The sequence below is a fragment of the Oryctolagus cuniculus genome, chromosome 14 (genome assembly GCF_051225735.1).
Source record: "Oryctolagus cuniculus isolate XC-2025 breed Fujian yellow rabbit chromosome 14, ASM5122573v1, whole genome shotgun sequence".
Taxonomy (NCBI): Eukaryota; Metazoa; Chordata; class Mammalia; order Lagomorpha; family Leporidae; genus Oryctolagus; species Oryctolagus cuniculus.
Window position 1 is genome coordinate 63,399,746 of NC_142880.1, and position 23,616 is coordinate 63,423,361.

The 23,616-nt window shown below is 45.6% G+C and overlaps 1 long non-coding RNA gene across 7 annotated transcripts in view; it reads left to right on the forward strand.

Moving 5' to 3' along the window:
- The window catches only part of LOC138845182 (uncharacterized), a 117,480-nt gene that overhangs the window by 14,253 nt on the left and 79,611 nt on the right, over window positions 1-23,616 (forward strand). The window lies entirely within an intron of this gene.

The following is a 23,616-nucleotide window of genomic DNA, read 5'->3' on the forward strand; positions in this document are numbered from 1 at the left end:
CCAGAGGAGGTGACATTTTAAGCTGGATCCAAAGGTATAAGAAAAGGATCCTATCAGGCAGAGGCCCCGGCATAGGCAAAGGACAGACAGGATTTGCTAAACCGACCATTGTATTTGGAAAAGGGTTAACAGGTGGATTTCACTGATCCAATCTCCCATCTATTTCCATGAAATTCATAGCTTGTGCTCTTGGATGAGAAAAGAGGTAAGGAAAACTGAGAAATCCCTCCCCCGTCTGGTTTGGCAGCTTTGCCCGGCTCTCTTGTTGAAAGCTTTGAATTTATTTGCTTCCCCCATCTGGCCTTCCAGGCTGAAGCCCTGAGCGTTTCTACTCTCTCCTCTCTCTTTTTTTTTTATCTGCATTATTCTTCTGGAAAGCTGTGTAGGGGGATTTTGAAGACAAAGCTTCCATTCCGGTTGTTTTCCTTAATCAAAAGCCTCTGGTGCCACTGGCAGCTCAGCCTGTCTTCCTCTCCAGCTCCCCCAGAAACACACTTGGAGAAGGCAGAGGGGCCGGAAGGGTCTCCGGGCAATCAGTGGAGGCTGCCACTGCCTTGCTGGGCCCCTGGTGACTCCGTTGCTGGCTGTGTCCCCCTAGGTCTGCCCGGCAGCACACCCTGAGGGGGCTCGCCCTTGGCTGGGCTGCACTTAGTGAGCATTGTTCGTAGTCTTGTACTCAGTCATTGTCTGAGCCTGTCTCCTTTCATTGGCCAACTGGCTCTTTCCCTCCATCCACTCTGCTTAGTTTTCTGCTGTGGTCTCTTGGTTCCTTTGGATCCAAGATTTGGAGCCTGCGTGTGAACTGGGGAGAGACAGGTGTGTGTGGTAGAGAGAGAGGATGGGATTGTTCTGGAGAGGGGCACAGGGCAGGTGGAGAAGGTGCAGACTCCAGCTGTGATGCAGGCTTTGGTGCAACCGGCCATCAGCTGTCAGGTTCTTGGTAGGGACCTCCGTGGTTAGAAGCTCAAGAGATCATGCAGTGAGGCATTATTTGATGTTAGCATGCTTTTCCTTTTTTTTTTTTTTTTAAACAGGATTCAACATTTTGAATTGATTTGAATATTTATTTTTTTTGAGAGGCAGAGTTAGAGAGAGGGACAGAGAGAAAGGTCTTCCTTTTCTGTTGGTTCACCCCAGGTGGCCGCTATGGCCAGCGCGCTGCGGCGATCCGAAGCCAGGAGCCAGTTGCTGCCTCCTGGTCTCTCATGCGGGTGCAGGGACCCAAGGACTTGGGCCATCCTCCACTGCCTTCCTGAGCCACAGCAGAGAGCTGAACTGGAAGAGGGGCAACCAGGACAGAATCCGGCGCCCCGACCGGGACTAGAACCTGGGGTGCCAGCGCCGCAGGCAGAGGATTAGCCTACTGAGCCGCGGCACCGGCCTGAATAGTTATTCTTACCAGTGACTTTTGTACCTTCTGCTATTTTCTTTTATCATCTTTTTCTTTCAGTTTGAAGAACTCTGTTGAGTATTTCTTTTTTTATTAGATTATTTGTTTTTATTGACACAATAATTGTACATATTTATGGGGTACAATGTCATATTTTGATACATGCTTATGTTTTAATGATCACATTAGGATAATTAGCATCTATTCATATATTCAAGATTTCTTTGTAGTGCGAACATTCAAAAGTCTTTCTTCTAGCTATTTAGAAATATGCAGGATGTTAACTACTGTTACCCTACTGTAGTGTGCGTTTCTTAATTGACCTTTGTTGCTTTATTGTTCGGTTAGGAGCCATGTGAAATGTCAGTGGTTGGTAGAGTGCTGGGTTCCCATCACCTCTGCTGTACCCTTGTGAGGTGAGATAACCAAGAAACCCAGTCCAGGTGTGAGAGTTGGGAGGGCCTAGGATTCTGTGTCACCCTGGCTGGCTGTCCATCGCAGGCAGGGGGTTTATTTGGGGCAATCATTTGGCTCAACCTGGCTTTGCTTAGGCATTCCTTAGCAAGAGATTTATCAGCTCTGTGATGAGCCGCAAGCAGCAACAGCCATGGCTGCCATTTTTTCTGGAAACCCACACCTGGGCCCTGCCGGGGGCTTCCTTCGAGGGTGCCAAAGTGAAGCTCCTACGATAGAGCTCACCAACTGTAGTAGACACACACTTAGGGGCACGACGAGCCTGGAGGCCAGCTGAAGTCCACGTTGTGGAATTGCCTTTCTGACGACCTAGGCTAGACATTAGAAAGAGGACTGCAACGTGGGACTGGCCAGTTCTTAGCCCTGTCCTCTTGCACATCACTGAGTTCTTACTCTCTGCATTGGAACACTTCTTCAGCAATCGCTATGTGTTTCTGACTACTCATCACTTGAACTTCTAGTGCAGTAGTTCTCAGCCCTGGATCTACACGGGACTGGCAGGGGAGCAGTTAAAATACACCCTTGGCCGGGTCTCACCCCAGTCCAATCAAATCGGAATCTTTGAGACTGGAGCCCTGGCATGGGTCACTTTAAAAAAATTCCCATCTGCAGAGAGGTTTAAATATCCCTGTTCCAGTATGGAGCAGGAAATGAAGCCTTTTCTAATAATTTTTAATTTGCTGAACAGACAACAGAGTTACTAATGCAAACCTAGTGTCGTTCCTTAACCTGAGAAAATGCTGACTCCAGGAGGAGGTTAAAGCCTGAGGCGATGTCTTTCCTCATCCTGAATGTGTAGGTGATTTAGATATTTTCTGACTAATTCAGAAAGGAACACTGGGTTCAGAAACCAGAAAAGAGGACTTGGAGGACCACCAGCCAGGCTAGGGTTCCCCTCCTCCCCTGTCCTGCTTTACCCCCCCATCACAATTTGAGAGTAAATTCGTTTTACATTAGAGATAATTAATGTCAGATCTTGGATCTATTTGTTAGCATAAGGCAGCTGTTTATAATAGAGATGCTTCCGGCTTTCTCACAACCTGCTTTATTTATTTATTTGTTTCAAAACCACTGTAAAGGTGTTTAAAGGATAACACCCTAGAGCTCTCACCTTGCCTCCTAAAATCATTCCCGCGTCCTCTGGCTTTGGAGAAGGTGGGAAGGTGCTGGAGCCGGCTGCTCGCTCTAGCTAGGAAGAACATCTTCTCCCAGCATTCAAGGACTCCTTTGGCAGCTTGAAACTGGCCACAGTGGGAGTATTTACACCATGGAAATTGGCAAAGGCTACAAATTAGCGATTTTTTTTCCTCCCTGGAGAACAGATCTTTAAATGTTTACTGGCCTGGCACCTGTCACAGGTAGTCTTTTGGGGAGTTTCCCAGTAAAAGATGTGTTTTCATAGGGAATTATATTTCAGATTATTCTGCAGAGAAGATTCTAGAAGTCTGTGATGTTAACATCATTCCTTCATAATGTATCTAAAAGCCACTTCAGGCTTCCCATGCCTAATGTTAAACATCTAGATTCCAATCTCTCCCATCCCAAACAAGGTCCTCCCATAGCGTTTCTCAGCTCAGTGAATGAAAACTTCCTTGTTGCATTTATTCAAACCAAAAGGCATGGTGTCATCTCTGGCTCCATGCTGGGCCCCTGGTGACTCCACTGCTGGCTGTGTCTCTCTGGGTTTGCCCTAGCCCCCACTACACATATTATACAGTAGCAAATGCCAGGGACTTGACTTCCAAAATACTCATGCCCCCAGCACTTAGCAGCTCCAATGTTGCCATCTGGTCCATGTCTCATCTGGATTACTGTGTGGCCCACCAGTCTCCCCACTTCTACTCTTCTCTCCCTCAGCCTGTGTACCATGTAGGGCACTGGGAATAATTTTTGTCAATGTACAGGGATGGCAGACCATGGCACTCCGGAGCTCAACCCTCCTTTAGCTTCTCCTCTTACTCAGAACTACAGCAAGGCTTTGCCAGGCCTGGATGATTTTGCTGACATCTCCTCCCTCTCTGCCCTGCCCCCGAGGCCCTCAGCCACATTAGTTTCCTTGCAGATCCTTGAATACTGAATTGGTCAGGACGGTTCCTTCCCAGGGTCTTTGCACATAGTGTTGCTGCCCCTGGAAACCTGCTTGCTTCGAATGTTCCATGGTTCCCTCCCTCGCCAGGTATCTTCCAGAGCTCTGCTCACACGTCATTTGACCAGCAGGGCCTTCTCTGGTCACAAATTGAAAGAAACACTGTACCCTACTCTGCCCCATCTCTATCTGTTTTAAGAAATCATTTATTTGAAAGGGAGAAGGAGCGAAAGGTCTTCCATCTGCTGGTTCACTCCTCCAAATTCCCGCAACAGCTGTGGCTGGGCCAGGCTGAAGTCAGGAGCCTGGAACTTAATCCAGGTCTCCCACAAGGGTGGCAAGGACCCAAGTATTTGAGCAATTACCTGCTGCCTCCCAGGGTATACATTAGCAGGAAACTGGATTGGAAGCAGAACTGAGACTTGAACCCAGGTACTCTGATATGGGATATGGATATCACAAGCAACAACTTAACTACTATGCCAAACACCTGCCCCTCCATCCCCTCTTATTTTATTCCATAGCTGTTATTATGACCTGGCATATATTTGTTTATTAGCTGGCATCTGCTCCTTCTAGAAAGTAAGTGCCAAGTAAGCAGGACTTTGGTCTGTGTTGTTTGCTGCTGAATCTTCAGTGCCTGGAACAGCAGGCAATAAATATTTCTCAATTGGATGAGCAAATGTTTGTGAGTGTGTATGCACAGTGTGTGTGTGTATTGAATCATGTGAAATTTCCAATGTGGGGTCACTTTTTAAAAAAGATTTATTAGAGGAGATACCTGCCATCCCCAAGTGGCCACAATGGCCAGGGCTGAGCCTAACCTAAGCCAGGAGCAAGAAGCTTCCAGGTCTCCCACATAGGTGGCAGAGGCCCAGCCACTTGGGCCATCTTCTGCTGTTTTTCCCAAGGCCACTAGCAGGGAGCGTGATTGGACATGGAGCAACAGGGACGTGGGAGGCTGGCATTGCATATGGTGGCTTTAGCGTTTGTACCACAGCACCGGCCCCTGGGATCCCTTTTGATAGTTGCCATTACTAAGCAGTGTAGCAATCACTTAATTCAGTCTTCATTTTCCAGATGAAGTCCTTGAGACCATGAAAGGGCAAATGACTTTGTCTGGGTACAGTTAGTGACAGGAACACGTTTTTCTTTTATAAGCAAAATGTTTTTGAAAGCAGAACACCCAGATAGTATCAGTCAGCAGTGCGTGGGATGTTGGTCCTTCCCATGTGTTATGGTTTTTGTCTTCATCTCTGAGCAGCCTAGGAGAAATGTTTGCAAGGGGACTTGCAGCCCCTTTGGGTGGGATAACACTTTCCAGAGTACTCCGTCGGCATTGCCGACAGGGTGTTCTCTTACGTCGCCTAAGTCAGGGCAGGAAGCACCTTCAGCTCAGGGCTCCGGGTCGTTGGTAAGAAAGCTTGCAGCCAGCTGTGAAATCTGACCTTAACTGCAGGTCCTGAGCTAAGAACACGTGGGCAACGGCTGGAGCCACATGGCTTTTTTTTTTTTTTTTTTGACAGGCAGAGTGGACAGTGAGAGAGAGAGAGAGACAGAGAGAAAGGTCTTCCTTTGCCGTTGGTTCACCCTCCAATGGCCGCCGCGGCTGGCGCGCTGCGGCCGGCGCACCGCGCTGATCCGATGGCAGGAGCCAGGAGCCAGGTGCTTTTCCTGGTCTCCCATGGGGTGCAGGGCCCAAGCACCTGGGCCATCCTCCACTGCACTCCCTGGCCACAGCAGAGGGCTGGCCTGGAAGAGGGGCAACCGGGACAGAATCCGGCGCCCCGACCGGGACTAGAACCCGCTGTGCCGGCGCCGCAAGGCGGAGGATTAGCCTAGTGAGCCGCGGCGCCAGCCCACATGGCTTTTTAATGCGAAGTCTGAGCTCTGCGTGCTCTCTGCTCCACGATGCTGAGCCAAGAGCTTCCTGGGAGAATCATGTCCTGGGTGGAACCGGTATTGGTGACCCTCCTGATGGAAAATGTGAGGGAGGGCCTGGGAGAGGTTGCTTTCTTTGGGGGTGTCCCGTGTAGAGCGAATCTGGCTGGTTTCATCGGGAAGGTTCCCAGTGAATGCTGTTGAATGTGAATTTAGTGCTTAATAAAATTGACTGGAAGGAAGAAGGACTGGTGGGGGAGACATTTGGATTGATTTTCAAAGGAATCAGGATTTAGGAACGATTCATGATGCAGACTCTCACGTTGTGCTAAACAGTGAGAGCCCCTGTCAAAGCCTGCAGTTCTTCCTAGATGATGGTGTTGGTCTGAATGATCTCTGTGTGTGCTTTGCTTTGCCTGGAAAGCTCTTTGCCCTTGGAGTAAAATTTGACTATAGACTTGCATGGCAGACTTGGGTGGTTGTGAAGAAGTTTCCTTGAAAATGGATATCAAGCCTCCTGGAGGTCTGGTGTTGAGATAAATTTCACAAATGTCCTACTGGATGTTGGACCCTTGGACTGAGCAAGGCTGCAATTTACATCAGGATGAGCAATGTTGCAGGTTATCTGTACTGACAACTCGGGGCTCTGTCTGCAGAAGTGTGCAGATGTTTGCTGGGCTCCTTGAGTGCTTATGTTTGTGCTGCGTGAGACTTTCCTATGTCTGTGGCTGGTGTTGTGACTCAGCAGCTTAAGCTGCTGCTTGCCACACTGGCATCTTGGATAAGTTTCAGCTCCAGTCCTGGCTGCTCCATTTCCAATCCAGCTCCCTGCTTATGTGCCTGGGAAAGCAGCAGTAGATGGCACAGGTATTTGGGTCCCTGTCTCCCACATGGGAGACCCAGATGGAGTTCGAGGCACCTGGCTTTGGCCTGGCCATTGTGGCCATTTGGAGAATGACTCAGTAGATTGAGAATCTCTCTCTCTCTGTGTATCTCTCCCTGTCAGTCACTCTACTTTTCAAATAAATCTTTTTTTTTTTTTAATCTCTGGCTGCCATGTCTACACATTCCCAAATGCTTGCCTATGGCATTTTCTGTCAGTATTCACCCTCAGCAGGAGCTGGGAACATGAGTCAGGGCTCCCTTCCTTGGCCAGCTCCAATGTCCTCTGTCATGGGCTCTGTAATATATTCCCTACAGAGGCTAGATGGCTTCCCAACCTGGAAATACTTGGAGAGCTTGTGACCAATACTCCTCGCACTGTGATGCGAGCTTGTGTGTGGAGCTCTGGAGACAGACAACTTGGGTTCAAGCCCCAGCTCCGTCAGATGTGGGACTTTGGAGCAAATGACATCCTCCCTCCTTGCCTGTTTCCTCATCTGTAAAATGAGAATGATAATATTGATCTTGCAGAGTCTTTGTGGGGATTCAGCACACTAATGTTTTTTTGTGGGGATTAAGTGCTAATGTCTTCTACCCAACTCATAGCAAGCACTGAATAAATATCCCAACTTGCCTCCTGGGTCGGCAATGACTCTCCCCATCCCAGATGCTTCTCCAAGAAAATGACGTGTTGGCTCAAGTCATCTGCAGTTTTCTATCAGTCACATGCGTCTTTGGTATGTCCTTAGTTTCACAAGTGCCAAATGATGGCATTTTCCTTGAGTGTCCTTTCTGTACTTCCAGAACTTTCTGGCTCATCCAGTGGCCAGCCTGGAAGTACTGTCTTGGTCCCTCTCCCCATTTGCCTTCTTACTGTAAGGAATTAATGCTTTTTTATGTCCAATGAGACAAATACTATGTCCATAAACACACCCTTGGTTGCACTATTGGGCTGTAGAGCAGCTACAGGTGTTGGGCAGGTAAAGCCACACCTGCCTCCTGAAGTGTTCCTGCACGTGTGGCTGGAAGTGGGAGGGACAACCGCAAGAGTAGGTGAAAGAACACAAACAGAGACACCTTGGAAGGGGCAGATCCAGCCTCAAGAGGCAAAGGACGGACTCTTGGGATGAGGTAAGCACAAGGCTGTCTGAATGGAAGCCAGAGAAAGCCATGAAAGAAGAGTTTCTCAATGGTACCCTTGAAATAGGAGCCCAAGGTCACAGCCTCCAGGGCAGGGGGTGCCAGGAAGGTAGGGGGCAGGCAGTCAGGGACTGGGAGACAACTAATTTTTGAGAGACTTTGTCAAGCTGCCTTCTAAGGATGTCACTTACTTACAATGGCAAAAGCTGATGCCTGGTATATAATAGTTTCAGAATCATCTTTAATGTCTGAAACAAGTAAATTTCTTCCAATGTGAATTAGGATTCAGCTCTCTTGGATCTCCCTGACTTTTCCCTTCAGATAGATAGATATTTTGTTTGTGAAACTATCAACATTTCTAATGCCCTAATTACATTCATATGATTAATTCCAGATCCAAGATGAAGACTGGTAATATTTACTTTCTAGTCTCATTGCATTTCTCCTAGGATCAGTGATCAGCCCTAATTCTCACTTGCAGCCTCTTCCCCAGTTGCTCGTCATTTCTTTTCTGATGGAACTGTGTCTGTCACAAACCTATCGAGTTTTTCATGCCCGTTAATGTTTCATTCCTCCTGTTCTTCTCTTCCCAAGTATCTTCCTCCCCAGCTCCCTCTTTCTCTCTCTGCACATCCCTCATTCTGTGGATACTCTTGGTATTGTTTGATGGAAACACCTCTTGAAAGCTTCTAAAGAAAGGGTGCGTGGGAGTTAAAAAGTTTTTGAATTCTTGCTCATCTGAAAGTGTCTTAAATTATCCCTTACACTTTGGAAGTGTCTGAAATTCTAGATTCAAAGACATTTTCCTTTGGAATTTTGAATACATTCCTTCGTGAACTTTTAGATTCCAATGTGGTATTGGGAAATTTAATGCCATTCTTCTTTCTTTCTTAAAAATTATAATCTTGGCCAGCGCCGTGGCTCACTAGGCTAATCCTCTGCCTGCGGTGCCAGCACCCCGGGTTCTAGTCCCAGTAGGGGTGCCAGATTCTGTCCTGGTTGCTCCTCTTCCTGTCCAGCTCTCTGCTGTGGCCTGGGAGTGCAGTGGAGGATGGCCCAAGTGCTTGGGCCCTGCACCCACATGGGAGACCAGGAGAAGCACCTGGCTCCTGGCTTTGGATCAGTGCGGTGCGCTGGCCGCAGCGGCCACTGGGGGGTGAACCAATGACAAAAGGAAGACCTTTCTCTCTGTCTCTCTCTCTCTCACTGTCCATTCTGCCTGTCAAAAAAATTATAATCTTATAAAATATAAAAATATGAAGTAGTTGATATTGAAAGTATAGCTTGATGGATTTTTATAGGTGTCTTGTTTATCTTTTTTTTTTTAAAGGATTTATTTTATTTATTTGAATGACAGTTACAGAGAGAGGTGGAGACACAGAGAGAGAGGTCTTCCATCCAATGGTTTACTCTCCAGATGCCGATCCAAAGCCAGGAGCCAGGAGCTTCTTCTGGGTCTCCCATGTGGGTGCAGGGGCCCATGGACTTGGGCCATCTTCCACTGCTATCTCAGGCCACAGCAGAGAGCTGGAAGGGAGGAGGAGCAGCCGGGACTAGAACTGGTGCCCATATGGGATGCTGGCCCTTCAGGCCAGGGCTTTAACCTGCTGCGCCACAGTGCTGGCCCCTTATTTACCTTTAATTGGTATAAAGGCACTTTTAAAATATTCTGGATTCAAGTCATTTGTGAGATCTGTGTGTTGAGACCATCTTCATGTAGAATGTGACTTGCTTATTTACTTTTTAAAGATTTATTTATTTTTAGAAAGCCTTTATTTAATACATATAAATTTCATAGGTACAGATTTTGGAATATAGCAGTTCTTCCTCGCATTTCTGCCCTCCCACCCCCAAACCATCCCACCTCCTACTCTGTCTCCCATCCCATTCTTCATTAAGTTTCATTTTTAATTATCTTTATATATGGAAGACCAACTCTATACTAAGTAAAGACTTCAACAGTTTGCACCCACACAGACACACGAAGTATAAAATACTGTTTGAAGACTAGTTTTACCATTAATTCTCAGTACAACACATTAAGGACAGAGATCCTACGTGGGGAGTAAGTGCCCAGTGACTCCTGTTGTTGATTTAACAATTGACACTCTTATTTATGATGTCAGTGATCACTCGAGGCTCTTGTCATGAGCCACCAAGGCTATGGAAGCCTTTTGATTCCACAAACCCCATAAGTATTTAGACAGGGCCATAATCAAAGTGGAAGTTCTCTCCTCCCTTCAGAGAAAAGTACCTCCTTCTTTGATGGCCCCTTCTTTCCACTGGGGTCTCACTCACAGAGATCCTTCATGTAGATAACTTTTTGCCACAGGGTCTTAGCTTTCCATGCCTGAAATGCTCTCATGGGCTTTTTAGCCAGATCCAAATGCCTTAAGGGCTGATTCTGAGGTCAGAGTGCTATTTAGGGCATTTATCATTCTACAAGTCTGCTGTATGGCCTGCTTCCCATGTTGGATCATAGTCTCTTTAAGTCTATCTATTGGCAGACACTAGTTTAATTTATGTGATCCCTTTGACACTTAATCCTATCTATATGATCAGTTACATACTTAATATGATCACTTTAAGTTGGCATTAGTACCTGCCAACTTAATGGGATTTGGAGTGCCATGGCAAATTTTTAGCTTTACTCTTAGGGTGTAAGTCTCTGTGAACGTGTGCCGAACTGTACATCTCCTCCCACTCTTATTCCTACTCTTACTTTTTACAAGGATCAATTTTCAATTGGATTTAAACACCAAAGAATATTTCTGTGTTGAGTAAGGAGTTCATACAATGGTATTAAGTAGAGAAAGAAAGTAGTCAAAAGAATGTTCCTCAACAGTCAGGACAAGGGCTGATCACATCATTGCTTCTCAAAGTGTCAATTTCATTTCTACAGGTTTCCTTTTAGGTGCTCAGTTTTCACAGATCAGGGAGAACATATGATAGTTGCCCCCTGGGGACTGGCTAATTTCACTCAGTATGATGTTTTCCAGATTCCTCCATTTTGCTGCAAATGACCGGATTTCATTTTTTTTTAACCCTGTGTAGTATTCTTTAGAGAACATATCCCATAATTTCTTTATCCATTCTTCTGTTGATGGGCATTTAGATTGAGTCCATGTGAATTGAGCTGCAATAAACATGGAGGTGCAAATTTCTCTTTTATTTGCCTATTTAATTTCCCTTGGGTAAATTCCAAGGAGTGGGATGGCTGGGTTTTATGGTAGGGCTATATTCAGATTTCTGAGGTATCTCCAAACTGTCTTCCATAGTGGCTTTACCAGTTTGCATTCCCACCAACAGTGTATTAGTGTACCTTTTCCCCCACAGCCTCACTGACATTTGTTTATTTAAAGCCAAAGTTACACAGAGAGAAGAAGAGACAAACAGCTGGTTCACTGTCCCAATGGCCACAATAGCAGGGGCTGGGCCAGGCTGAAGAGCCCAGAGCTTCTTCTGGGTCTCCCACGTGGGTGAAGGAGTCCAAGTACTGTTTCCCAGGTGTATTGGTAAGGAGATGGATCAGAAGTGGAACAGCTGGGTCACCAACTGGCACCCATGTAGGATGCTGACGTTGCAAGAGGCAGCTTTACCCACTGTGCCACAATGCCCGCCCCTGCTGATTTACTTTGTTAATGGTATATTTAAGTCCACTTTACTCATTTTTTAAAAATAGTGTATTTTTTAACCTGTTTGTGAGAACTTTGCCTATACAAAAATATCCTCGCATGTTTTCTTCTGGAATTTTCATTGTTTTACTTTTCTATGGTCTACCTTCTGAGGTCATCATGACCACCATTGTTATGTACAAGAACTATTATTTTTTTTCTCTCAAGGCAATCTTAATTTTATGTTTTTAACACAGGTGTTTCATAGTTTCACTGTTACGTTCCTTGATGCAGGTTTGTTTTTAATTACTGTGCATTTACTTGAAGGGACCCTTTATTCTGGAAATTTGTTCTGCAATTCAGGGATATCTTACAGGTAAAATTTCTTTTTCTTTCTTACTTTCTTTTTTTTTTTTTTTTTTTGACAGGCAGAGTGGTGGACAGTGAGAGAGAGAGACAGAGAGAAAGGTCTTCCTTTTGCCGTTGGTTCACCCTCCAATGGCCGCTGTGGCCGGTGCACTACGGCCAGCGCATCGCGCTGATCTGATGGCAGGAGCCAGGTACTTATCCTGGTCTCCCATGGGGTGCAGGGCCCAAGCACTTGGGCCATCTTCCACTGCACTCCCTGGCCACAGCAGAGAGCTGGCCTGGAAGAGGGGCAACCGGGACAGAATCCGGCGCCCCGACCGGGACTCGAACCCGGTGTGCCGGCGCTGCAAGGCGGAGGATTAGCCTAGTGAGCCGCGGCGCCGGCCTGGTAAAATTTCTTGATAATTTCCCCCATCCTCTCACCCCATTCTCATTGTAGAATTTTGTTAGTCAGAAGTTGGACTTCTATGATTGATTGTTCACATCTTTAATCTTTAGTCACATCTTTAATTCTTATTTTCCATGTCTTTGAAGTATGATACACTTTGTAGGACATTTCTTCAACATCACTGTCCTATTTTTCTATTGTTTTATTATTTTGATTTCCAAGAGCATTTCATTTTCTTTGTTCTTTGAGGACCAGATCAGCCCCTCTGCAAGAACTTTAGGAAATCAGTTTTCCTTCAGCTACTAAAAATTATTTGTAAAAGTTTCTGATTAGCATGGAATACATATACATTCTTATGAGGTACCATGCAATATGTCAACATGTATACTGTATAACTCAATCAGACCAAATAACGTCTCCTTCCATTTCATTTTCTTTTCTTTTGTGTTTGGAGCCTAACCTCCTCTCTTCCGGTTCTGTCTACAATGCTACGGAACACCAGAATTTGTTACTTCTATCTGATTGTGTTTTTAAAACATTTTATTTTCTTTCAGTTTTATTTTGAAGGTAGAAGACTGATACAAGAGGGGGAAGAAGGGCAACTGGGGTGCTGGTGGTGGAAAGAGACACACACACATACACAGAGAGAGAGAGAGAGAGAGAGAGAGAGAGAGAGAAAGAGAAATCTTTCATCCTCTGGTTCCTTCCCAAATGCTCACAACACACAGGGCTGCATCAGGCCAAAGCCAGGAGCTTGGGAATTCCATCAGGTTTTCCCATGTTGGTGGGAGGGACCCAAGTATTGAGCCATCACCTGCTTGCATGCAGGCTGTGCATCTGCAGCGGGGTTGGACTATACGTGGAGTAACTAAGACTTGAACCAGGTCCTCGAGTATTGGATGGAGACATCCTAAGCGGTGACTTAAGCACCGTGCCTGGCACCTGCTCCCTGGTTGTGTTTTGGTATTGGTTATGCAAACTTCTACCCCTCCTTCCCCTAACCCTTCCCCAGCCTCTAGTAACCACTATTCTAAATTCAGATAATTTTCTTCTAAATTTCCATATGTGAAATAGCACATGGTATTCTTCTTGTATCTGGCTTATTTTGCTAAACATAATGATCTCCAGTGATTTGCTGCAAAAGTCAGAATTTCATTATTTTTTATGGCTGAATAGTATTCCATTATGTATGTACACCACTTTTTCTTTTTCTTTTTTTTTTTTTTTTGGTTCATTCATCTATTGATGGATGTCTAGGTTAATTCCATATCTTGGCTGCTGTGACTGGTGCCAAAGTGAATGTGGGGGTGCAAGCATCTCTTTCCTGTGCTGATTTCATTTCCTTCAAGTGTATACCCAGAGCTGTGATACCTGGATATTGCAGGTCTATTTTTAATTTTCTAAGGAATATGCATACTGATTATACTGCTTTACATTCCCACCAACAGTGTATAAGCTTTGTCTTTCTTCTGCATTCTCACAAACATTTGTTATTTTTTGTCTTTGATACTAGCTATTCTAACCGGAGTGAGATGATACCTCATTGTAATTTTGATTTTTTGCATTTCCATGATGGCTGGTGATAGTAGGCATTTTTCATGTATTTTTTGGCTGTTTGTATTTCTTCTTGTAGGAAATGTCAATTCATGGGGCTGGCATTGTGGTGCAGTGGGTGAACCTGCTGCCTGTGATGCTGGCATCCCATATAGATTCTGATTTGAGTCTCAGTTGCTCCACTTGCAATCCAGCTCCTTACTAATGTGCTTGGGAAAGCAGTGGAAGATGATCCAAGTCCATGGGCCCTGTACCCACATGGGAGACCAGATGGAGCTCCAGGCTTCTGACTTCAACCTGGCCCAGTCCTGGCTATTGCAGCCATTTGGGACATGAACTAGTGGTTGGAAGATCTCCGTCTCTCCCTTTCTCTCTGTAACTCTGACTTTCAAATAAATAAATAAATAAATATATTTTAAAAGATCATGAATTCAGGTCTGTTGTCCATTTCTTAATTAGATTTTTGTTGAAGTTTTTGATTTATATATATATATATTATATGTAACTGGATATTATGTTCTAGATATTAATACTTTGTCAAATGCATAGTTTTCAAGTGTTTTCTCATTCTATTGGTTGTTTCTCTACTATTTTGATTGTTTTTGTTATATAGAAGATTCTTAGTAATATAATCCATTTGTCTATTTTTACTTTTGGGGTCTTTTCTAAAAAAAAAAAGCCTATGCTAATGTCTTTTTTTTTTTTTTTTTTGGACAGGCAGAGTGGACAGTGAGAGAGAGAGACAGAGATAAAGGTCTTCCTTTACCGTTGGTTCACCCTCCAATGGCCGCCGCGGCTGGCGTGCTCTGGCCGGCGCACTGCGCTGATCCAAAGGCAGGAGCCAGGTGCTTATCCTGGTCTCCCATGGGGTGCAGGGCCCAAGCACTTGGGCCATCCTCCACTGCACTCCCAGGCCACAGCAGAGAGCTGGCCTGGAAGAGGGGCAACCAGGACAGAATCCGGCGCCCTGACCGGGACTAGAACCCGGTGTGCCGGCGCCGCTAGGTGGAAGATTAGCCTATCGACCCGCGGTGCTGGCCGCTAATGTCTTGAAGTATTTCCCTGATGTTTTCTTCAAGAAACTTCAAATTTATCTTTTTGATCCATTTTCAGTTGAATTTTGCATAGAGTGAGAGGTGGAAGGGAGACAGTGTCAGGGTGCAATTTTCTGCAGTATGGATAACCAGTTTTCCCAGCACCTTTTGGTACCTTTGCTAAAGAGCAGTTGGCTGTAGATGCATGGATTAATTTCTGTAATCTACTATGTTTCATTGGTGTGTGTGTGTCTTTTTATGTCAGTACCATGCTGTTTTGGTTACAATAGCTCTGTCGTATGTCTTGAAATCTGATATTGTGACACTGCCAGCTTGGTTCTTTCCTTTTTTCATATGTGCTTTCATATGAATTTTGGGATTGTTTTGTGGAGATGGTCATTGGTATTTTGATGGGAATTGCATTGACTCTGTAAATCACTCAGGTAATGTAGGCATTTTAAAATTAATTTTTCTAATCCATGAACATGGGGGTGATTCCACTTTTTGATGTCTAATTTCTTTCATCAGTGTTTATAATTTTCATTGCAAACATCTTTTTTTCAAGATTTATTTATTTATTTGACAATCAGAAAGGGAGAGAGAGAATGAGCATGTGTGTGAGTGAGCGAGCCAGAGCCAAAGAGAGAGATAGAGGTCTTTCCATTCGCTGGTTTACTCCCCAATTGGCTGCAACAGCTGGAACTCCGCTGATCTGAAGCCAGGAGCCAGGAGCTTCTTCCAGGTCTCCCACATGGGGGCAGAGGCCCAAGAACTTGGGCCGTTTTCTACTGCTTCCCCAGGCCATAGCAGAGAGCTGGATTGGAAGTAGAGCAGCCAGGAATTGAACTGGCGCCCATATGGGATGGTGGCACTGCAGGCCACAGCCTTACCCATTACGCCACAATGCCGGCTCTGCAAACATCTTTTATTTCCTTGGTTAAATTTATTCCAAGGTATTTTTATATTTTGGTAGCTATTGTGAATATATTGCTCTTATAATTTTTTCACGGGGTTTATTATTGGTGTTTAAAAATACACTGCTGACTTTTGTGTATTTTATTTGCTGCAACTTTACTGAATTTGTTGATCAGTTCTAATAGTCTCTTGTGGAGTGTTTCAGTTTCTCTCTGTACAGAATCTTATCTGCAACTAGGGATAATTTGATTTCTTCTGTATTTGCATGTATTTTATTTCTTTTTCTTGCTTAATGGCTCTGGCTAAAATTCCAATATTATATTAAATAAGAGTAGTGAGAGTAGAAATTCTTGCCTGGTTCCAGATCTTAGAGGAAATGCTTTCAGGTTTTCCATATTTAATATGATATTGACTGTAGATTTGTCATATATAGTCTTTATTATGTTGATGTATTCCTTCTACACTTAATTTATTCAAGTTTTTGAAGTCATGAATGAGTGTTGAATTTTATCAAATGCTTTTTTCTGCACCTATGGAGATGATCATCTGATTTTTATCCTCCATTCCATTGATGTGATGTATTACATTTATTGATTTGCATGTATTGAACCATTCCTCATCCCTGAAATAAATCTCATGTGATCATGATGAATAATCTTTTTGATGAGTTGTTGGATGCAATTTTCTAGGAGTTTTTGACAGTTTATGCATGTATGTTCATCAGGGAGATTGATCTATATCATTTTTGTTGTGTCCTTGTCTGGGTTTGGAATAAAATTAATGCTAGCCTCAGTGAACGAGTTTGGAAGGGTACCTTTCCTTTAATTTTTTGGAATAGTTTCACAGGAGTTGGTGTTCTTTAAATGTGTGTAGAATTCAGCAGTGAGCAGGTTTGGGTCTGGGCTTTTATTTGCTGGAAGACTTTTGATTACTGATTCCATCTCATTACTCATTACTGGTTGTTCAGATTTTGTCTTCATGGCTCAATATTGTTAAGTTTTATGTATCAGAAAGTTAGGAATTTCTTCTAAGTTTTCCAACTTACTGGCATATAATTGCTCATAATAGTCCCTAATGATCCTTTGTCTTTCTGTGGTTTATCAGTTGCATTATCTCTATATCCGATTTTATTTGAGCCTTTTCTCTTTTTAGTTTAAATAAAGATTTATTGATTTTTTAAAAAAATTCTTCAACTCTTCTCTTTATCCCTGCTCTAATCTTTATCATTTCCTTTCTTCTATTAACTCTGAGTTTGATTTGTTCTTGTTTTTCCAAGTCTTTGTGGTACTTCATTATGTTGTTTATTTGATATCTTTTTTAAGTGTGGGTGTTTTGTGTAATAAACTCTCCCTTTAGTATTGCTTTTTCTCTACCCCTTAAGTTTTGGTATGTTGTGTTCCCATTTTCTTTTTCAAAAAGTTTTTTATTTACTTATTTTTTGTGAAACATATAAAGATAGAGATATTGCCCACCTGCTAGTTCACTCTCCAAATGTCCACTGCAACTATGCCAGGCCAAAGCTAGGAGCCAGGAATTTAATCCAGGTCTCCCACGTGGATGGCAGGGAACCAACTACTCGAATCATCTGCTGCCCCTTAGCAGCAAGCTGGAATCTGGAATCTGGAGTTGAGCTGGGACTCCGATGTAGGATGCAGGACCCTCCTCTGTTCTCATTGGCATCAAAGAATTTTCTTATTCCAGAGACAGAGAGAGAGAGAGAGAGAGAGAGAGAAACTCCTATCTGATGGTTCATTTTCCAAATGCCTACATCAAGTGGAACTGGGCCAGGCCAAAGCTGGGGAGCAGGAAACTCAATCCACATCTCCCAGATGGGTGGCAGGGACCCAACCACCTGAGCCATTCATTACCTATTGCCTTCCCAGGTCTGCATTAACAGGAAGCTGAAACTGGGAGCTGGAACTAGAACTCGTGCTCAGGCGCTCCTATGTGAGACACTAGCATTCCAACCAGCAGCTCACCTGCCAGGCCAAACACTGGCCCCATATTGTTCATGCAGAAGCATGTTTTTTCAGTCTCCATGTATATGTATAATTCCTGGAGTTTCTTTTGTTAATTTCCAGTTTTATTCAGGGTCATGGTGAAGGCTGTCCCTTGGCTTCTGAGGCTGACATGAAGCTTGGATGTACAGAGTCTCATACTCACTGGTCCCTGCCCAATCTTAGAATGTACACTAGGTGTGTGCAATGCAGGCACCGACATAGGCTGGAATGAGTCTGTCCCACTGGGGTGAATGTCTGCACTTGATGCCAGTGTTGAGCTTCAAGGCACAGCCCTAAGTTTACTTTCCCATCTTACTCCCAGGGTCTAGATTCTTGATCTTTTGTCTACTGGGCCAGAGGCTGTGAGGCCTCTTCAACTGGAGGTCTCACTGTAGCAGGCCTGGTACTGGGTTCCAAGCCAAAGGCCTGTCTTTATTTCCTCCCACTTGCCCACAATGCACTACCTGGACCTGGGGAAGGCATAAGGTGACAATTTGGACCTTCCTGCCTTCTTCAATGCATATTTTCTTATAATACTAAAACCAAGCATTGTAATCTCTTATCCGGTTTCCTTAGATCTTGTGAGGGTGACTTGATGCATGAAAAGCTGCTTAGGTTGGTGTCTCTGTGGGGGGAGCACTGATGTGTCTTACTCAGCTACGATCTTTCTCTCTCCTCCAGCCACTTTTTGTTAAATGTGTTGCTCAGTGTTGTCCACTGTTCACTTTGCCTTTGTGTGTTCATTTCTTCTTAAACACCCTTGTATTATTCTAGTATGGCCTTGGGAGAGAGAGAGGTGTAGTTACCATCCATCTAGAACTTCCAATATGATCTCTGCTCCCTTTTGTTTATATATATATATATATATGTATTTTTTTCAGTGTTTATCCAATTGTTTAATTCAAGACATCAGAAAATCTGTAGGAAACACACCTCTTCAAAATCAACCCATCAATGACAAAACTCATCACCTCTTCCTCATCCCTTTTCCTTCTGAGTTCTCTGGGTAAATGGTGTTAAAAAGTCCATCTAGGCTGGCGCTGTGGCTCACTAGGTTAATCCTCCTCCTGCAGCGCCGGCATCCCATATGGATGCCAGGAAGGCAGTGGAGGATGGCCCAGGTGCTTGGACCCTGCACCTACATGGGAGACCAGGAGGAAGCACCTGGCTCCTGGCTTCGGATCGGTGCAGTGCCAGCTGTAGCAGCCATTTAGGGGGTAAACCAACAGAAGGAAGACCTTTCTCTCTGTTTCTCTCTCTCACTGCTTAACTCTGTCAAAAAAAAAAAAAAAAAAAGTCCATCTGTTTGCTTAAGCAGGAAAACAGGGAGTCCTTCTTAACTCTAGCTTTTTAACTTTTCTACTGAACTATCTCTAAGATCTGTTGACTCTCTCAAGTGTCATTTAGTCTTTCTTCACTCTTGCTGTTTTCACTTAGCCCTATGTTATTACTCAAGTAAATTATTGTGGTTGTTTCTTCCCTTCTCAGCTTCTCATCTCAACAGACCCCTTCTAGCACATTTCCCTGCTGCCCCCACAGTGTCTTTCTGTACTTTAGAATTTGAATTCCACGGGAGCAGACATTTTGGTCCCCAAACTCTTAGAACAGCGCCTTGATATTAGTAGGCACTTACCAATGTTTGTTAATTGAGCAGATGAACAAATAAATCTTACCTTTCACACTCCCTTGCTCAAGACCTACCAGTGGTCCCATCTGTCACTCTTCCAAGCCCCACCACTTACAGAATAAAACTTGAACTTCTTGTGACATAGTGTAGCTATGACTGATCCCATCTTACATCTTCCCAACTCATTTTCCCTAATGCTGGTTCACATGGACTAAGTTGTCTCCAGAGAGCACCATGCTCTCCCAGGCCTCTAAACCTTTGCACATGCTAGTCCCTCTGCCAGGGTCACCCTTCTGATCCTGTGCCTAACTCGCAGGTAACCATTCATTTCTGAGTTGCATCACAAGCGTTGCCTCCCTGACATGGCTCTGCTGGACACGCGAGGCAACCTTAGACTTTCTATTCTTGACAATCATTCTACACCTAGTATCCTTGTGTGTAACACAGAAGTGCTGTTATCAGTCTCTGGCTCTACTCCACTTCTGGTTTCTCAGGCAGATCATACTTTCCTGTCCCTCTGACGTTAGGTATGGTCACGTGACTCTCTCTGGCCAAGGAAACAGGAGTAGAGCTATTGAGCTGAAACATTCCTGGGAGCTGAAGTACAGTTCCCTATCTCCTCCTCCCTCTGCCAGACAGCCTGCAGCAGTCACTGTAGTGGGGTTCACTAGCATGCCTGGATGAGGTTCAAGTTGAGCATATAATATGGCAAGAAATAAACCGTTACCATTTTAAGCTACTGAGATGTTGGAGTCACTTGTTACTGCAGCATAACCTAGTCCATCCTGAACAGTACACTTTCACAAAGCCATGGCCCTATGTCTCAATCCTTTCACCATTTCTTTGAGGTCAAGGATCATCTTACTGATTCTTTCTAGAGTAGGATCTTAAAAATACTTGTTGGATAGAACTAGCCTAAAAATAGGATGTTTTTGAGCACCTGTGATGTGCCTGGCACTCTGCTGAGGATTTTACTTGCGTTATTTAATCGTCACTGCAACCCTACGAGGGAGGATTATTATTCCCACTTCCCTGAGAGGAAAAGGGCTCAGAGAGGCTTCAGTGACACCTTCAGTCCACACCGTTGGTGAGAGGCAGAGCCAGCAACTAAACCCGACTTGTTCTGACTCTTAAGTCCACCGCACGCAGCCCCGGGAGCAACAGATAGAGGGCTCTGTCTGCAGGGAGGTTCTGGTCCAAGCAGACATTCCTGTCATGAAGCTTGTCAAGGACATCAAGCATCGAACGCACGCAGGAGTCTAGAAAGTAAATAAAATCGGAAACATATTTTTAGCATCTAACGAGACATGGAGATGTCTTCAGATGACTTTCCAGTTCTCGAGGAAAAGCCAGTCCCATCCAGCGCAGTCAGTGACGACTCCATCTGCAGCACCGAAGGAAAGCCCTTGCGGAGGGAGCACGCCTCGCCGGCCCAGCTCTGGTTGGCATGGCTACCTTCGCGCGCAGTTTGCCTGGTGGCCTCCGGGAGTGTGTATGAGTGATCAATGGCAAGGCTTAGGCACCTGGCCCTGCCCCTAGCCTGGGACTGCGTTCTCAGATCTTATTCCCTCCCGGAGGTGTCGGTTGGACACTCAGAATCCTTACTACAGGCATCATTTGGTGTGAATTTGGATGCTAGCTTGAAGGGCAAGTTTTGTACAGCTATTTGGTCCCTGAGTATCAAAGGTGAATAGTGGGAGTTTGGGTAGCAGGAGTGTTTGGTTGTGCCAGGGACCTGGTTTATGGAAGTGACTGGGAGAGGTCAGCGCCATGGATGGAGAGAAGAGTTTGCCAAGAGGAGGGAGCACACCACACCTTGCAGGGCCAGGAAGTACTAGCATCAGCCAGGAGGCAGAAGGGGCGAGTCTATTGTAGCTTCTGCAGGAAACAGGAAGCAGGGTAGGTAAATGCATAGGCTTGGATAGTTGGAATAATTTTCTCTCAAGTTCTGGCTTATAGTTTTGAGCATCTCTGGTTGTCCAGTACCTGCCTTTGGGGAGATTTAGGGCAGGGGAAAAGATTGGTTTGATGGGTAGGAGTTAGACAAAGTAGGCGGCTGGGGATATGGGCTCTGGATTTCTTGGTGTGCACATGACACCTGTGCTCAATGGCAACTTATTTGCTGTCTCTAGAAACTGGCTAACCCTGGCAGGGACAGTCCCCCCATCACTAGCAAGTTCCCTCATTACAGATAATAAAAAGCATGATTAATTCAAAGGGCCACCTGGACTTCCTTCTGCAGGGACTAGAGAGTTCTGAGAACCCTTTGTCTACACCCAGCCACCGTGTGCTCTTCACGGCAACACCGTGGGACAGGTGTCATCATCTTCATTTTACAAAGTGCCTTGCCCCAGGTCACCCTGCTGGCAGCTGATGGATTAGCGACTTCATCTCAGATTCTGCCCCTGCCCCTTGTAGGGGTATCTTACCCCTCCCAGAGGAAAGAGTCGGGCTCCACCTGCCACTTGAGGCAGCCCTTAAGTTGTTAAGGCACCTGGAATGTGAATGGCAGTAATTAGGACTCAGAGTTCAGCCCCAGACTGAGCCAGGGAAAGGAAGTTCCTGTCTGGGCTAGCGCTCGCAGGCTCTGCACTTCCTTTCTTCAGCCTTGGTGTCAGCTGGAAGGGTTGCCTTTTTTTTTCCCCCTGAAGGTAAGCTTCCAGTTTGGACATACATCAAAATCCAAGGCGAGGCCTGAAACCCAGGATTTCTGCAGATCCAACATGTTTATAACTGCTTGAAGCTGTCAGGAGGACAGTAGATAGGGCTGTGCGGGTGGCCAGGCCAGGTCCACGGAAGCGTGCATGTAGCAGACCCAGTACTGAGTGGCCACTAGGCGTGGGAGGCCTCCCGGTTTCGGGAGCTTGGTGTGTGCCTTGAGAGGGAGTGAGCACAGCCCAGTTGTCTGTGTCTTCTCTACCGGGCCAGCCCCCAGCTCCCCCTGCATGCTGGTGATACCAGACACTCACAGTGCTGGCTTCTGCCTGCCTGTAATATGTAGGGTGGGATTGTGGAAAATAGCCTTCCCTGAGCGACTGTTGAGAGCGGACACCTTGGAGTCACAGAACAAGGGCTGACCAAGGAAGGTTGCTCTAGGGAGTGAGGTGGGCCACACTCTCTGGAGTAAAGTAGATTTGAAGTGTGTTGGGACTCTGGGCAAGCCCAGCCATGGCACTCCCACTTCCTGACTGCGACCTCGGTGGACCGAGGCCTTGATAATGAGAGCTGACATCTGGCAAGTTTTGTTAAGTCCTTGGCATAGAGTAACATAGCATCATCTCCCAAGGCAGGTATGATATGGCCCTCATTTACTGACGAGGAAACTGAGGCACAGGGCATTCTATAAGATGCCAGTGTCAGGCAGAGTTGGGACTCAAGTCCTCGCCGTTGGGCTTCTGAATCCGGGTCTGAACCATGCTGTTCCATTACTGCAGTGGTCTTGCAGAACTCTTGTTTGCATATCTATAAATTGCACATTGAAATGATCCCTGCCACGTGCGGGTTCTGCGAGATCAGCTGAGATCACGTATAGGAAGAGTTCAGGCCGGCGCCGTGGCTCAATAGGCTAATCCTCCGCCTTGCGGCGCCGGCACACCAGGTTCTAGTCCTGGTCGGGGTGCCGGATTCTGTCCCAGTTGCCCCTCTTCCATGCCAGCACTCTGCTATGGCCTGGGAGTGCAGTGGAGGATGGCCCAAGTATTTGGGCCCTGCACCCACATGGGAGACCTGGAGAAGCACCTGGCTCCTGCCTTTGGATCAGCGCAGTGCGCTGGCCGTGGCGGCCATTGGGGGGGTGAACCAATGGCAAAAGGAAGACCTTTCTCTCTGTCTCTCTCTCTCTCACTGTCCACTCTGCCTGTCAAAAAAAAAAAAAAAAATATTTCAGCACAGTAAGTGCTCCATAAGCATCTTGTTGGTATCTACTCTATGCCACTGTCCCCTTCTCTGTTTAATCACCAATTTCCCCTTGAGGCTCCTTTTTGGGGCCAGAGCAAGTGGGTGGGGCCAGAGGGCTTCTATTCCCAGCTAACTTGAGAACAGAAGGATATCCCAGAGTGGACGGGGACTGCATCTCTGTGCTGTTCTCCGTTGTATGTCTCGACGGAACAAAGGTGCAGCCCACCTTTCAACCACGCGTGCTCCGTCTGTTTTCACACGGACACAGGTCTGCTCCCTGTGCAGTTCACCAGCCACACTCCACGCCCAGCTCAGGGGCTCGCTCGTCAGGCTAATCAAGAGCACCAGACACACGAAGCCCTGGC